Source organism: Oryx dammah, unplaced genomic scaffold, assembly GCF_014754425.2.
Source record: "Oryx dammah isolate SB20612 unplaced genomic scaffold, SCBI_Odam_1.1 HiC_scaffold_24, whole genome shotgun sequence".
In the NCBI taxonomy this organism is placed as follows: domain Eukaryota; kingdom Metazoa; phylum Chordata; class Mammalia; order Artiodactyla; family Bovidae; genus Oryx; species Oryx dammah.
The window spans coordinates 75,491,131-75,507,552 of record NW_024070208.1 but is presented as its reverse complement, the minus strand read 5'-3'; the positions used below and the strand labels follow the sequence as shown (position 1 = coordinate 75,507,552).

Genomic DNA, 16,422 nt, shown 5'->3' with positions numbered 1-16,422 from the left:
GAGGGCATGGCAACCCACTCCAGTATTCTTGCCTGGAGAATCCCATGGACGGAGGAACCTGGGTGGCTGCAGGCCATGGTGTCGCGCAGAGTCAGACAGGACTGAAGGGACTTAGCAGCAGTATCAAGGTTACACGATTATCTGTATCCAGTATCGGTGCCGAGTGGAGTGTGGCTGCTGGAGTGAGGCCTTGGTCATCACTTTGTCCATCTGTCCTACAGGATACGTGGGCCCATTTCTGTGTGTGTGTGTGTGTGAGTGTGTGTGTGTGTGTGTCCAGCTGGGTCTGGGTCCAATATGGACTCGACTGATCCTGGATGCCCAGGCGGGCTACCTTAGTGTGTGTGTGTTCAGGTGGGTCTGTGCGTGTGTCCAGATGGATCTGGGTCCAACACGGACTCGAGGCTGTGTGTGTGTGTGTTCCCAGGCGGGTCTGGGTCCAACACGGACTCAAGGCTGACCATGGAAGCCCAGGCGGGCCGCCTTAGAGGATGTGTGTGTGTGCGTGTGTCCAGATGGATCTGGGTCCAACATAGACTCAAGGCTGTGTGTGTGTGTGTTCCCAGGTGGGTCTGGGTCCAACACGGACTCAAGGCTGACCGTGGACGCCCAGGCGGGCCGCCTTAGAGCGCACGCAGCGGTAGAGAAGCCCCAGGTGTGCGCCCTCGGGGCTCCCGGCGCGTGCTCAGGTGTGTGCGCGCGGCCCCGCGGCCGGGCGGGTACCGCGTCCCGCCTCCAGGGGGCGCCCTCGGGGGCGGCCTCCCCGGGGCGGCCGCCCCAGCCACGGCCGGCAGGGATTTCCGCTCGGTCGCTCGGGCCGGCTCGCGCCGAAGGGCGCCGCGCTCCGAGGCAGGTGAGTCGCCGGGCGCGGGCCGAGCCCTGCCCCTGTCGGTCCCCGCCCCCGCCGCGAGGGGGCCCCGGGGCCTGGGGGCGTCGCACGCCGGCGTGTCTCCGGGGCCTGCGCGAGCCGGGGACGGAGGGCGGGGACAGAGCCGCGGCCGTGGCTGGACGCGGCGCCTGCGGGAGCGGCTGGAAGGGCGGAGCCCCGGGCGGTTAGCGCGTCCGCACAGTGCCCGGCGCAGCGCGATGCGGACGCCTCGGCCAGTTACCCAGGTGTAGACGCCTCCTGTTCCCCAGAAGACGTGATGACCCATCAGAAGGGTTCCCTTGAAAAGGATCTCCCGGTCTGATGCTTCTGTTTTTAACTTTAGAGATCCCTGTTTGCGAGGAGACCAGAAAGCTGCATAAGAAAAGAGAATATCTGGCACTTGTCAGTTTCTGAGTTCGGGCTTCTTTGGAGCTGTTAGTGACCCCGCTGAGTTTTTGAAGAAATCTCTTTTACTGCCTTGATTAGGAAGTATGCTTATTGAGCTTTCACTCTATTGGCCAAAGAGAACACCGCAGCCGCACTGGTAACGCTAAAGAGGTGCACGATTTTTTAAAAAATAATTAAATTTATTGGTCCACGATTTCAAAACACACCTGACTCCAGGCTGTTAATATTGAACTGATAAGAAAATGAGACTTGGAGCCACGTCTTCTTAAAGCAGGATATTAGTTTTGCTTAATGTCCCAGGGAGAAATCTTGGATTAAAAACTAAAAGGTCTCTCTAAATCAGTTGGATTTGACCAATATAAACTGTAGGTCTCACACACACGTTTTTATGTACTTTTTCCTGTAACTGAAGACCGTTCTCCCTGGTCTCACTCAATTTATTGAAATGCTAATAAGAGACCCCTGCAGGTTGCCCACATTTTCCCCAAATGCCTTGTTTTTCCTAAAACGACTCCCTGGAGAAACCAGAAGTTCCTGAATAAGCAGACTGCCTGGGTAGAGAGCATTTGTGTTTCAAAAGCTGAGTTTGCAAAGGTAAATTAATTTCTAATTGGTGGACCTTTGTACAGAAGTGTTTTGGACTGGCTGACCTTGCAAACCAGGGTCCTGTCTATTAGCACTAGACCTAGAGAAGGTGGTTATTCACGCTGACCTTAGGTAGCCAACTGTGGGAAGAATAGAGCAAAGATAGAACGTGGTATTCAGTTTTTAAAATGATCTGTTCATTGCCCTCTTATTTTATGTAGTAAGATCTTGAAAGTTCCAGTCTGGGTCAGCTCTTGCAGGTGGAGTCAAGGCTCTGTACTTGAGGGCTTTGTACTCAAGTCCTCTGAGCCTTTCCAAGGGACTAGGGCACCGGTGGGCATGGAGATTAGTGCAGCATTGTTTGCAGACGGACAGTCCCAAGGAAGGTGACGACAGGAGGACAAAATTCAAGTGATCTTACTCTTTTCTAGGACCTTCTTCATCCAAGAGGTAACGCTCAGATTCGAGATTTTATGAAGAGAGTGTTGGTTAAACAGGGCTGGCATCTTGTGTAACAGGAATTCGTTCTTTAATTGAAGCTCTCTCTGGTCAGTAATACTGCTCAGGGCAAAACGACCTTGCCTAGATTGGATCAGAGAGTAGGCAGAGATTACAATGTGTAAGGTGTTATTATGCCCCCATATTATACCCCCTGAAACTCGTTTACAGTTAGTAGAAGTCTCGGGTTTGTATGACATCACAAGGTAATGGACATGGTAAATAGCTAACATTTCTGAAGGATGAAATAAGTGCCCAAGGGCAGTTAGAGCACTGGGAAATGAATTCCTGGCAGAGGAGTGGGGGAGGTCATAGTGAGGCTTCACCTTGGACCCAGGGTAGAATTTTTACAGGCAGAGGGGTGGAATGGGGACCAGCATTCCTGGCGGCAGACTGTGCCTGCCTGCGTGCAGGCTTAGTTGTGTCCCACTCTTTATGATTCCATGGACTGTAGCCCACCAGGCTCCTCCATCCATGGGATTCTCCAGGCAAGAATACTGGAGTGGGTTGCCATTTCCTGCTCCAGGGGATCTTGTAACCGTGTTGGAGAAATAGGGGTGAAACTCTGTAAGGACGGTGCAGCCGGAGGCCTGCCTATAGAAAAAGGCCCTCTGGAGATAAACTCTAGTTTTTGATCAGAGCTCTGATTTTTAATTTGCTTTTTATTAAAGCAAATTTAAAAGGGAAGGGAATGGTATAATGAACTTCCATATATCCATCAACAATGGTTGATTAAAACAATTTCTTTTTTTTTGGCTGTATCTGCTAATCTTTTTGTTGAAGCAGTTTAAATTGCAGATAACATATTTCACCCCTGTCTGGGGTAGTTGCTTTTGTTTAGTTATGGCTAAGGTCATGCCTGACTTTTTTTGCGACCCCAAGGACTATGGCCTGCCAGGCTCCTCTGTCCGTGGAATTTCCCAGGCATTAATCCTGGTATGGGTTGCTGTTCCCTTTTCCAGGGGGATCTTCCCAACCAAGGGATCGAACCTGGGTCTCCTGCATTGGCAGGTGGATTCTTAACTACTGAGCCATCCAGGAAGCCCAACTAGTGTGACGTGTACCTCCAAAAAGGCATTTTCTTGTATAACCATAATACCATTGTTATCTCTTTATCAAATTGACAATAATTCCTCCATGTTTTCTAGAACCCAGTCCACAGATTTCCTTGATTGCCTCAGAAATGCACTTTTACCTTTGGCTTGTGTGAATCAAAATGGGCCACACAGGGTGTCTCTTAGTCCAGGACAGGGGGTTGACAGACTTAGTGAAAAGGGCTAATGAGTAACTCCTTAAGGCTTCTCAGGCCATGTGGTCTCCGTTGCAGCTACTCAGCTGTGTTTCTGTAAAGACTCAACCATGGATGATATGTGAATGAGCATGGCTGTGGTCTAGGAAAATTATTTCCACAGGTTTTTGTTTTAAACTCCGCCTGCAGGTGGGAGTTATCTGAAGGCCGTAGTTTGCTGACTCTGGTCTGAAGCAGTCCTGTGGCTTTCTTTAATGCCATGATTCGCTGGTATCGCCTGGTCGGCTCTGGACGGCTCTCATTCTGGGTTTATTCAGCTTTGTATAGAGTATTAGTTTAGCTTGTTCCTCTATCTACTGTGTCTGCATAAACTGCAAGGTAGATCTAAAGGCTTAATTAGAGTCAGAGTCACCATTTACGGCAAGTATGCTTCAGATGTGATTTGGATGTTTTTTCTAACTGTTGAACGAGTCACTATTTTATTTGTTGGCCGTACCATGCAGTATATGGAATCTTAGTTCCCTGACCAGAGATTGAACCTGCGCCCCCTTCATTGGAAGTGTGCCATCTTCTTGGACTGCCAGGGAAGTCCCTGAATTTTTTTTTTTTTTTTTTGGTTCTTAATTTAGGACTTTAAAAGATTTGAGCTTCCCTCATAGCTCAGTTGGTAAAGCATCCACCTGCACTGCAGGAGACCCCGGTTCAATTCCTGGGTTGGGAAGATCCCCTGGAGAAGGGATAGGCTACGCGCTCCAGTATTCTTGGGCTTCTTTTGTGGTTCAGCTGGTAAAGAATCGGCCTGCAATGCGGGAGACCCAGGTTTGATCCCTGGGTTGGAAAGATCCCCTGGAGAAGGGAAAGGCTACCCACTCCAGTATTCTGGCCTGGAGAATTCCATGGACAGTATAGTCCATGGGGTCGCAAAGAGTGGGACACGACTGAGCGACTTTCAATTTCAAAAGATTTGAGGGGATTTCCCTGGCAGTTCAGTGGTTAAGATTTTGCTCAATGCAGGGGGATGAGGGTTTGATTCCTGGCCAGGGAGATAAGATCTCTCCTGCCTTACAGCCAAAAAACCAAGACATAAAACAGAAGCAATATTGTACAAATTCAATAAAGACTTTAGAAATGGTCCACATCAAAAAAAAAAAATCTTTTTCTAAAAAAAGGCTCAAATCCACGTCCGGGAAACTCAGTATTCCTAAAATAATCTTACCCTGATGGCTGAAGACAGACTCCATTCTTGTTTTCATTATTTGAAGGAGAGACTATAACTGCTCTTTCTCAAAGTCAAGAGCTTTGGGCCCCTCTGCTACACCAGTGTGAGCTTGCCTCTGTTCTAGGCATCCTTCAGCCCCCTGGGTCATGTTTTTCCACTGAATGGCAGTCCTTTCCTTCCGAGCCTCACACCCGAGGTCTGAGATGCCATCCAGGGGGCTGGGTGCTTTAGCCTTTAAGCCCTCATCTCTTAAACACTCCGCGTTCTTCACTCACCTTCCTCTTCATCTCACCCCCGGCGGGACTGAGAACCGGACACCTGGTCCATGGACTTCTGGTCCCACTGTGAGGTGGAACTACTTGTCCTGCATCCTGTTTGGAAGGATTCCGAGGTCACACTCTTCAGACTCCCTCTGATGCAGGATTCTAAGGCTCCGTGGGTTTGAAGAAAGCAGCTTACAGGTGAGAGTTGTTTTCCTCTTTTCGGGAGTGTTTGCTGTTGTAAACTGTAGAGCACCAGAGAAAGTGTGTTGACGGGGGCGTCAGTCAGAAGGCCTGTCTTTTTGTCTTTTAGGAATAGTGGTGAATCTGTTGAAACCTTTTTTTTTCTAGATAATGTGCCATTGGTCTTTTTCTTACTGATTTGTAAGAACTCTGTATACATTGAGGATGCTAATCTTTTGTCAAATATGTTACAACTGTTTCCCCATTTTTAAAAACTTTGTTTACAGTATTTATTCTCTGAGAAAAATTTTAATTTTACATAGGGGAAAAAATGTCAGTCTCCCCTTTACAGTATCCCTGATTTGTGTCTCATGAAGAAATACCTGCCCATTTTAAGCTCTTTAAAAAAAAAATCTGTTAACACAGATTAATAAGCATATGGTGAAAACTAGGTACCTATGATTCTGAAAAATAATACTCTTTCTACCAGCTATTATAAAATTCATTTGATTAAATGCTGGCCTTTAAGATGGGCCCTACGTTGACAAGTTTTGATGTTGGGAGATGGGTATTTTGGGGGTCATCATATCATGACTTCTGTATATCTTTGACTTCCCAAAATGAAAAAGTTTTCTTAAATAAAAAGAATAGTAGATGGAAAAGCCATTTTGTCCTATTTGTTCATATTCAGCAACTATTAATTCTCTACTCTGTGGTGAATACTGGGGGTATTTTGTTAATAAAGGCAGAAGATGTTGGAGTTCACATTTCTTATGTCCGAGGCAGATGCTGATGGCATGGTTAAGGGCACCAACTCCTGTGTTAGACTGCCTGGCTTCACATACTGGCTGGGTGATTTTGAACTTCTTAATTTAAAAGATGGAGGATAATAATCACGTCTACCTGCTAGGGTTTCCGGGAGGCTTGAATGAGAGAACCCACGAAAATTCCTTTGTGTGGTGCTCTGAAACTCCAGTACTTTGGCCACCTGATGTGAACAGCTGACTCATTTGAAAAGACCCTGATGCTGGGAAAGATTGAAGGCAGGAGGAGAAGGGGATGACAGAGGATGAATGGTTGGATGGCATCACTGACTCAATGGACATGGGTTTGGGTGGACTCCGAGAGTTGGTGATGGACAGGGAGGCCTGGTGTGCTGCAGTCCATGGGGTCGCAGAGAGTTGGACACGACTGAGCAACTGATCTGAACTGAACTAGCATTTAGTCAACACTCGATAAGTGTAGACTCTGAAGGAAAGAATTCAGTCAAGCCAGGCCCAAGCTGAGAGGAGCAGGTGCTAAGAGAATGTCTGGAGTGGGCTTCTGGCCTCGCCTGGCATAGTTAAGCAGGGTCTAGGGTCGGGAGAGCTTTTCCGGGGGGGGAGGGATACTTTTGAGTGGAGACGTGAGATGTGGGTGGCAATGTCTTTTAATCACAAGTACCCTTTCGTGGAGAAGTGAGGAGGCAAAGTGGCAGCAGGGGGCTCAGGCGGAGGTCTGGTGACTTGAGGAAGCAGGTCTGACTTTGTCTTAGTTTCCTGGTCCTGCCGGAGCTTGAACCACCCAGATGGATTGTCCTGTTCTCCAGGGCAGGAGTCCAGCTGGGCATCACTGGGCTGAAATCTGGGTCTTGGGGGGGCCATGTCCCCCCACCGGAAGCTCTGAAGGCGAATGTGTTTTCTTGACCTTGTAGCCTCCACTTGCAAGGGAGCCCCTATTTGTCCCTGGGGGCCCCCCAGCCAGGAGAATGGCTCCATTTGGAAGCTTCGTGGTTCGATTGGGCCCTCTTGGAGCATCCAGGGTAATTCCACATCTTCAGGCCCTTAGCTTGAACCGCACGCAATCCATAGAGCCCCCTGTACCAGGCTCTGGGGCTGAGGACAAGGCGTCTTTGGGAGCCTTTCTGCTGCCACCTCGCTGGGTTGGCGGTGGCTCCCCAGATGTTTGGGCGGTCGGGTGCGCTCCGGGCAGGTGCTGACAGTTATCCTGGTTGCTCGGCTTTCCTAGGATCTTGGGGCCTCTCCGACGGTGGTGGTGCGGTGCAGGCGGGCTTCTGTGAAACCTCCCCGATTGTGTCTCCACGGAGTGGCGGTCAGGATCTTCCTTGACCGACTACTGTGCCGCCGTGCCCCCGTCCCCTCCAGGTCACGCCTGCTCTGCACCCTGACGGGGGTTTTGCAGCTGCAGCTATTTTACCTTCTGGTTTTTCTGTTGCTTTGTCCTGTGTAATTCTTTTTGCACACTAGCCTTAAATACTGCCGGATGATAAATAAAATTCATATTATAATATTGGGTTGGCCGAAAAGCTTATTCAGATTTCCAGTCCTGTCTCATGGAAAAACCCAGAGGAGCTTTTTGGCCAACCCAGTATTGAGTATTTTCTTCTCTGTTAATGCTGACTGGCTGAGAGCTAGGCCTCCCTCCTAACAGACCCCCACTGAGGAAGAACTCATTTCCAGTTGGTTGGGAGTGCTTTTATAGACCTCTGACCATTGGAGTTACACCAGAGGAAAGCAGAGAAAGAGTAAATTAGAGAGAACTTGTATTATGCCCTGTTTTTGTCTCTGTCCATTCCTACATCTGCCTTTAAAACTTTTTGAGCATTAATTATCTCTTCCTGCCGTTGTCATCTGCACTTAGGTAGATATAGCAGATAAATTAATGAGAACTATTAATATTTCTACAGCTCATGATAGTCTTAATTATTTATGAGCATTAAATAAGATTTAAAAGCATTCTTTAAACCACTATTTTTGAGACGAATCACAGCTGCCTTGAATTACTCTTTCTCTCTCGACTTGGTTTTCTGTAAAGTTAGATGCAGATTATAAAAGCCTGAAAAGCTGTGAGGGGAAATTAATCTATCTTCTAAGTGAATAAAGAACAGCTAGATGGCATTCTTGGGAGTATTTATGAAAAATAAGTCCCTGTTTTTTTTCCTCTCGTCATTTTTTTAATATACATCTCCAGTTCAGTTCAGTCGCTCAGTCGTGTCCAACTCTTTGCAACTCATGGATTGCAGCACGCCAGGCCTCCCTGTCCATCACCAGCTTCCAGAGTTTGCTCAAACTCATCATCAAGTCGGTGATGCCATCCAACCATCTCATCCTCTGTCACCCTCTTCTCCTCCTGCCTTCAGTCTTCCCAGCATCAGGGTATAAATATCTCCAGCCCTCCTCAAATAAGAGCACAGTAAACCCTTGTGAACCCGCAGTGGCAGAATCCACACACCGTCCTAGCTTTACCATACCTGCTTCAATTGCCCTCCTTTCTTTGCCTTTTGAGTTTTTTTTCATTGGCTTGCTTCTGGAGAATTTTGAAGCAAATATCAGAACCTATGTCATTTCACCCCTAGATTTTTTTTCCTTAATATATATATTTTATTGAAGTGTAGTTGACTTATAATGTTTCAGGTACACAGCAAGGTAATTCAGTTATACATATACCCATATATTATTTTTGAAATTATTTTCCATTATAGGTTATTATAAGATATTGATTATAGTTCCCTGTGCCATACAGCAAACTTTTGTTGCTTGTTGCATGCCAACTTTTTAAATTAGAAATCTAGTATGCTATTCATACTAAGTCAAACAAGTGGAATCAAAATGTCATACATCTTTTAGTTAGGCAAAAATTCACAAGTTTTCTAAAATATATATAATACATATTTATATATGTATACAAAGCTTTTATACTATGCTTGATAAATGCTTGAGAAGGAGCATCAAAAAAAAAAGATGGAGAAATTGGAAGACATAAACTAAATGAAATGGGAGCCCTGAATATGAAATAGAAATAAATGAAACAAACTAGATAGGAATAAAAGATCATCATATAGGTCTGGTGTTCCTAAACATGGCTTCTCATTAGAAATATATCTGGAACTTTGGAGGAAAAAAGCAATACCTGGGCATTTGTATTTTTCAAAAAATTCCAAGATAATTGATCTGCATTTAGATTTTAAAAAATGATTACAAAAAGAAGTGATTACAGGTTTTTCTATTAAATAGTAGTTTTTGTGATATAGAATTCTATTATTTTTCTGTTGACCAATCCTGATACAGTGAGTAATAGTTACATAATCATAATCACAATGGTAAAAGATGTTTATCAGTTTTCACAATAGCCAAACAAAAAATAAAAGATAATTACAGTTGCAAGCCATAATGGGGATGTGATTAACCTAACAATATAAAATAATTACATGCAATTTGGGGGTCACGCAGAGTGATGTGATGAGTGGAAGTGCATATATGTACATGCTTTCATCCACTCAGCCAGTCTCTGTCTTTTGGTTGGTGCATTTAATCCATTTACATTTAAGGTAATTATCGATATCTGTGATCCTGTTTACCATTTTCTTAATTGTTTGGGATTTATGTTCTGTAGGTCTTCTCTTGTGTTTCCAGCCTGGAGAAGTTCCCTTAGGATTTGTTGTAAAGCTGGTTTGCTGGTGCTGAATTCTCTGAACTTTTGCTTGTTTGGAAAGCTTTTGATTTCTCCATCAAATCTGAATGAGAGGCTCGCTGGGTAGGGTACTCTTGGTTGTAGGCTCTTCCCTTTAATCACTTTAATATATCATGCAGTTCTGACTTGTAGAGTTTCTGTTGAGAAACCAGCTGATAACCTGAAGGGAGTTTCCTTGTATGTTATTTGTAGTTTTTCCCTTCTTGCTTTTAATATTTTGTTTTTGTTTTTAATTTTTGTCAGTGTGATTACTGTGTCTCTCACGATGTTCCTCCTTGGGTTTATCCTGCCTGGGATTCTCTGTGCTTCCTGGCCTTGGTTGTCTATTTCTTTTCCCACGTTAAGGAAGTTTTCAGCTATTATCCCTTCGGATATTTTCTCAGGTTCTTTCCCTTTCTACTCTCCTCCTTCTGGGACCCCTGTAATGTGAATGTTGTTGCATTTAATGTTGTCCTAGAGGTCTCTTAGGCTGTCTTCATATTTTCCCCCCCTTCTTTTTTCTATATTCTGTTTTGGAGCAAGTGATTTCCAGCATTCTGTCCTCCAGGTCATTTATCCGTTCTTCTGCCTCAGTTATTCTGCTATTGATTCCTTCTCATGTATTATTCATCTTTTAGTTCTTCGGTAAACATTTCTTGCATCGTCCGCATTGTTTTCCCGAAATGTGGTTTTTGTTTTAGCCACTGTGGGATTGTGGTTCTTCTGTCTGAAGGAGCAGGCTAGGAGGCTTGTGTAAGCTTCCTGATGGGAGGGACTGGTGGTGGGAAAAACTGAGCCTTGCTCTGGTGGGCAAGGCCTTGCTCAGTAAAACTTTAATCCAATTATCTGCTGATGGGTGGGGTTGCGCTCCCTCTGTGGTAGTCCTTTGGCCTGAGACAATCCAGCCCTGGGGTCTGTGGGCCCTCTCACCCAGCCGGGTGGGGGTGGGGGCCGGTGTGGATTTGATTTTGTCATGATTGTGCCCTTCCTGCCATCTCAGTGTGGCTTCGGCTATGTCTTTGCACACAGGTACCTTTTTCTGGTGGGTTCCCGCGTCCTCTTGTCGATGATTGTTCAACAGGAAGTTGCAGTTTTGTTACTTTCACAGCTCATGTCCTACTCTGCCATCTTGAACCGGAAGGATCCCTCACCCCTAAATATTTTGGTATTGAATTTTATTCAAAAACTTACTTTTTAAATAACTATAATCCTGCCTAACAATTTGGAGAAGGCAATGGCAACCCACTCCAGTACTCTTGCCCTGGAAAATCCCATGGACAGAGGAGCCTGGTAGGCTGCAGTCTGTGGGGTCACACAGAGTCAGACACAACTGAAGTGACTTAGCAGCAGCAGCAGCAGCAGCTACCTAACAATTAACAAAAAGTCTTTGATATTGTGTAATGCTGTATTCAAGTATCCCCAGTTGTCTAAAATAATCTGTTCAGCTGTTTTATTCAAAGCAAGATCAAAGCAAAGCTCTTTTATTGTATTTGGTTTATATTAATATATCTCTTAGTCTGTTTTAATTATAATAATGAATGTGTGCCATCTTAGCTTAATTCAGAATGCTCTTACTCTTATATCTACCTTTTGCTTTTATCTCATTGTTTTACATCAATTGCATGCTCTCATGCTTTCAGTCATTATTTTGAATTTATATAAAGTAAAATTGACCTTTTTTGTTGTATAATACTTTGAGTTTTAAAATTGATTCCTGTAACCTTATAGAGCACTCCCATCACCAGAAATACCCAGAAAACAAAAGAAGCCCTCCCTCATTCTGCGCCCTTGAAGTGAAACCCTCACCCTGCCCCTAATTTCTGATCACCCTTGATCTGGTCTCCATCTTTATGCTTTCGCCTTTCCCAGAAAGTCACATAAGTGAAGTTATGCAGTATATAACCTCTGAGACTGGCTTCTTACATCCAGAGGACACCTTTGAGATTTGCCCACATGGATCCTTTCTTCATCTTCTGGACATAGCACAGGTTTATCCATCCACTGTTGAACGTTTGGATTCTTCATAATTTTTGGTGGTTATGAATAGAGCTGCTACAAACATTTGTATATGGGATTTTATGTGATCAAAAGTTTTTATCTTTCTGTGGTGGATCCCTCGGACTAGATGGCTGGGTCAGGGGGTAGGTGTACGTTGAACTTCGTAAGAAACTGCCGAGTTGTCTCCCAAAGTGGCCGTTGTTGGTCAGTCGCTAAGTGGTGTCCGACTCTTTGCAACTGCGTGGACTGGAGCCCACCAGGCTCCTCTGTCCAGAGGATTTCTCAGGCAAGAATACTGGAGTGGGTTGCTATTTCCTTCTCCAGGGGATCTTCCCTACCCAGGGATCAAACTCTCATTTCCTGCTTTGGCAGACAGATTCTTTACTGCTGAGTCACCAGGGAAGCCCACCGTTTTGTATCTCTATCAGGAATGTATGAGAGTTCCAGTTGTTCTGTGTCCTTGACAGCACTTGCTATTGTCAGGTTTTTAAAATTTGAGCCACCTTAATTGGTGTGTCGTTTTTTTTTCTTTTAATTATCTGATTTCAGTTTTTTGAGTATCCTAGAAATATTTTAAATAATTCTTGAATAAATTACTGAACTAAATTTATTTTATATACCTGTTATAAATATATCTCGTATTCTGGTGATATTCTAAATTTTAATATGTTAAATATTCTGTATCAGAAAATAGCTAGATTAAAAGCAGATTATTCTACAGATGCGTGTCTTCCTTGGATCTCACCCACTGAGACGTCGTATTTGGCAGAGGTTTACAGAGCAGTGTCTGGACCGCGATGCATTTTGCAGTGGCCATTCATTATATGTGTCTGCTGCGGGTCTTGCTCCCAACGACATGTGCTTTTACCAGGAGCACTGTGATTTCTCTTGCCATCAGTTTTATGCTAGAGTAGATTGATTGGTGAATAGTTAATTCCATGAGAGCAAATGGATGTAGGCAGAGAGTGATTTCCTTGAGTGCCTTTTAGCCAGGTGAACCCTGTTGTCCTTTAAAGACACTGCTCCTGTGTGTCTGAGGCAGCAGTAAATGCTTGTGTTTGGATCCCTTTTTCCTTCTGAAAGCATGCTGAGCTCAGGAAGGAAACCATTTGAGATCTGTGAAATAAAGCTCATATATCCCCCACTGGAAGACTTAGGAGCATGGCTGCTGATCACTGTTGTTTGCAAGTGTAGAGTTGACTCCTGGACTACTTATCAGAATATCCCTGGTGGTGCTGCTCCTCACCGCTCATGTTAGGTGAAACCGTGAAGTCTTGGGGTGGACAAGGTCATTGCTAAGATAGGGTCTATCTTTAAATTCAGGTCTCCCCCGTTAGCTGCTGTGGTTTGAGCTTCTGATGGGTAGTAGTATCATGTAAAAAGCGTGGACCTTGCCGTCATCTAACTGGAAGAGTAGTGTCCATGTAGGTTTTACTTTGTGACCAGACTCTCTCTGCTTTTGCTTCTTGAAAGTTGCTGGAGGGTCAGACCTATTGACAGGCCTTCCTTTGTGACATAGGGCATCAGAAAGAAAAATGAGTCTGACCAAGGAAGGGACACTGAGGACAGATGGCCAGAAGGGCTTCACGTTGCTGTGGTCTGAAGCCTCGGAGGCCAAGTACCAGGAAAATTCAGTTCAGATTGAAAAGAAATGAGGTTTCTGTGGTTAAGTCATTTTTAAAACTGATGTACTGATTGACTTTTATTATATCAGTTAGATTGGAGTACATCAAAATTACTAAAGGATTGATTAGTAAGGATGTTACCTCCATTGGACCCAAGTCTTTGTTTTAAGAGTTATTATGGATATTCTTTAAACTTTATGCTTGTTGGTATTAATAAAGTCTTGGATATGTGTATATTTTGGAGGGGGTTGAAGGAAGGCATAATGGAAATTTATTGGGGCTTTAAGTCCAGGGTTTAGAACACCGGACTAATGCACCTGCTGCCCCCTGGTGGCGGCGTATTAAACAGTGCGGTTCAGAGGAGTTCTGGAGGGCGCAAGTCCATTGCTCGTAGAAGAGGATTGTAGAGGGAGACAGGAAATGGTTTCTCTTTCTAGCTTTTCTCATAATTACTACCTGTAATTATGACCTCAGGCAAATAATGTAGTTTGACTAAGTCTAGATTTCACTTTCTTCCATTTTAAAATGTAATTTCTTCCTGTTTTAGCATCTTAAAATTCTCCTATGGTAACAGCAAATATAGTGAAATGTTCCACTTCTTCCCTTATTATCTGAATCCTAAAAAATCCCAGGTATTTATTCAGGAAAGCAGACTCCAGAGCAACTCCTGAAGCTTAACACAAATTTGACTCAGGGCCACGAACTGCATAGACCTGTTTGTAGCATCAGTTCAGTTCAGTCACGTCCGACTCTTTGCGACCCCATGAATTGTAGCACGCCAGGCCTCCCTGTCCATCACCAACTCCCGGAGCTCACTCAGACTCATGTCCATCCAGCCATCTCATCCTCTGTCATCCCCTTCTTCTCCTGCCCCCCAATCCCTGCCAGCATCAGTCTTTTCCAATGAGTCAACTCTTCTCACGAGGTGGCCAAAGTACTGGAGTTTCAGCTTTAGCATCATTCCTTCCAAAGAAATCCCAGGGCTGATCTCCTTCAGAATGGACTGGTTGGATCTCCTTGCAGTCCAAGGGACTCTCAAGAGTCTTCTCCAACACCACAGTTCAAAAGCATCAATTCTTCGGCGCTCAGCCTTCTTCACAGTCCAACTCTCACATCCATACATGACCACAGGAAAAACCATAGCCTTGACTAGGCGGACCTTAGTCGGCAGAGTAATACGTCTCTGCTTTTGAATATGCTATCTAGGTTGATCATAGCTTTCCTTCCAAGGAGTGTCTTTTAATTTCATGGCTGCAGTCACCATCTGTTTGTAGCATAGTCCATATTAAATCAACATGGTGACTGTGTGTTATTATGAAAGCATAATTGATACAAGTTGAGTCATTTAAAAGTTAATTTTCTTATATTTAATAGTGGTTTTTAAAAAAACATAAGATTTACCATCCTAACCAGTGATAAGTGTACAGTTCAGTAGATTTATAATGTTGCACACAGATCTCCAGAACTCTTTCATCCCGCAGAACTGAAACTCTTACCCAGTCAACAAGCCCCCGTTCCTTCCTCTCTGCAGCCCTTGGCAACCATCATTCTGCTTTCTGTCTCTGAATCTGATGACTCTGGGTCCCTCCTGCGAGTGGAGTTGTAGCAGTCTCTGTCTTTTTTTGACTGACTCATTTCACTGAGCACATTGTCCTCAGGTTCACCCATGGTGTGGTGTGTGCCTGGAGCTCTTTCCTCTTCAGGGCTGATGATTGTGTATAGAGACCACATTTTGTTTGTTCGTCCATTGATGGACACTTGGGGGGCTTCCACCTCTTAGCTACTGCAATATTATTTCATAATTATATAATGCATCTATTACTGATGCAGAGAGGCCTTATTTATTCAGCGTTTTTCCTGTGTGTAAAAGGTTAAACTTCATCAGAAAGGACACCGTTCAACCACGCTAGATGACTAGGATATGACTTTTTTTATGGATGAGTTGAAAAGGAACTGACCTCTATTGGACGCAAGCTCTGTGCCAAGTACTTACATATCTGTGACACATTCTGTTGCTTAGTCCTTATAATAATTCTTTGATTTATCCTCTCTCAGAAGGGGACTGATACTTACTAAAATCACCGTGTGCCAGAATTTTGATGTACTGAATACACTGTCTCATATAATCCCCATACATCAGTCTTGGAGGTGGGCATTATTAGCCTCATTGTTTACGTGATGTAACTGGTTCAGAGGGATGAAACACCTTGAGCAAGGTCACACGGCTAAAGGCATCAGGGTTTCGTCTGACGAGGAAGTGCAAAAGCACGTGTCCTTCAGTCGGCGCCCTGCTGACAGGAGTGACACCAGCTTCTGTGGGCCCGGGGGTGTGCTCTGTCTTCTCTGAGGGTTCCTGTGCACCTAGCGTGACTCTCCTCGGGATTTAAAACCTAGAGCTGGGGCCAGTTTGAACCCCCAGGGCAGTGTGAGGCAGAGAGAGATGGGGCTGGACAGTGGCTGACCGCTGTGACCAGCACGAAGAGACTTGACCCTCTGAGTGTGTTACCCCAGCCTTAGTGGCTGCAAGCAACACATACCCGCCCACAGTTTGGGGGATGAGGGTGAGACTCGGGGGCCACTCAGCTGGGTGGCTGTAGCTCGGGCTGGCGGGACTGTGGTTGCTCCAGGCTGACTTGGGGGGATCTGAGCTCTCCCACGTGACAGCCCGCAGGCCTCGGGTCCTCTCTGTCTCTTGGGAGACCTCACTTCCTCTCCATGTGGGTGTCTCCTGACTTAGGCTTGTCACTGGCTTTCCGGAGAGCAGGGGGCTCAGGTGGAGCCAGGGTCTTGTTATAACCCAGCCTCAGAGGAGACAGCCATCAGTTCCTCCGTGTTCTATTTGAAGCGAATCCCTGGACCCAACCTTCACCCGAGGGGCAGGATCATGGGGGTCATCTGAGAGGCTGCCCGCCGGAGCCCCAGGCTGGGACTCGGGAAGGCAGCCTAGAAGCAGTGAGACCACTTAGAGGCTGCTCATCCAAGATGTGACCAAGTGGGGGAGGAAGGGGGAGGCGTTGTTAACAAGCAGTCAGGGGAAGGAGAGGGAGGTGGGAAGGAGAGGGCGGTGGGAAGGAGAAGGC

General features: G+C 45.4%; 1 protein-coding gene across 2 annotated transcripts in view; it reads left to right on the top strand.

The window, feature by feature from the left end:
• Positions 1–779: 779 nt before the first annotated feature.
• The window catches only part of GGACT (gamma-glutamylamine cyclotransferase), a 48,730-nt gene continuing 33,087 nt past the window's right edge, over positions 780–16,422 (top strand). Inside the window, exon 1 of one of the 2 annotated variants that reach the window (XM_040267411.1) lies at positions 780–853. The gene's annotated coding sequence lies outside the window, so the exon portion shown is untranslated. Of the gene's footprint in view, positions 854–4,583; positions 5,289–16,422 lie in introns of those variants that run through there. The other variant, XM_040267410.1, reaches the window with a different exon arrangement.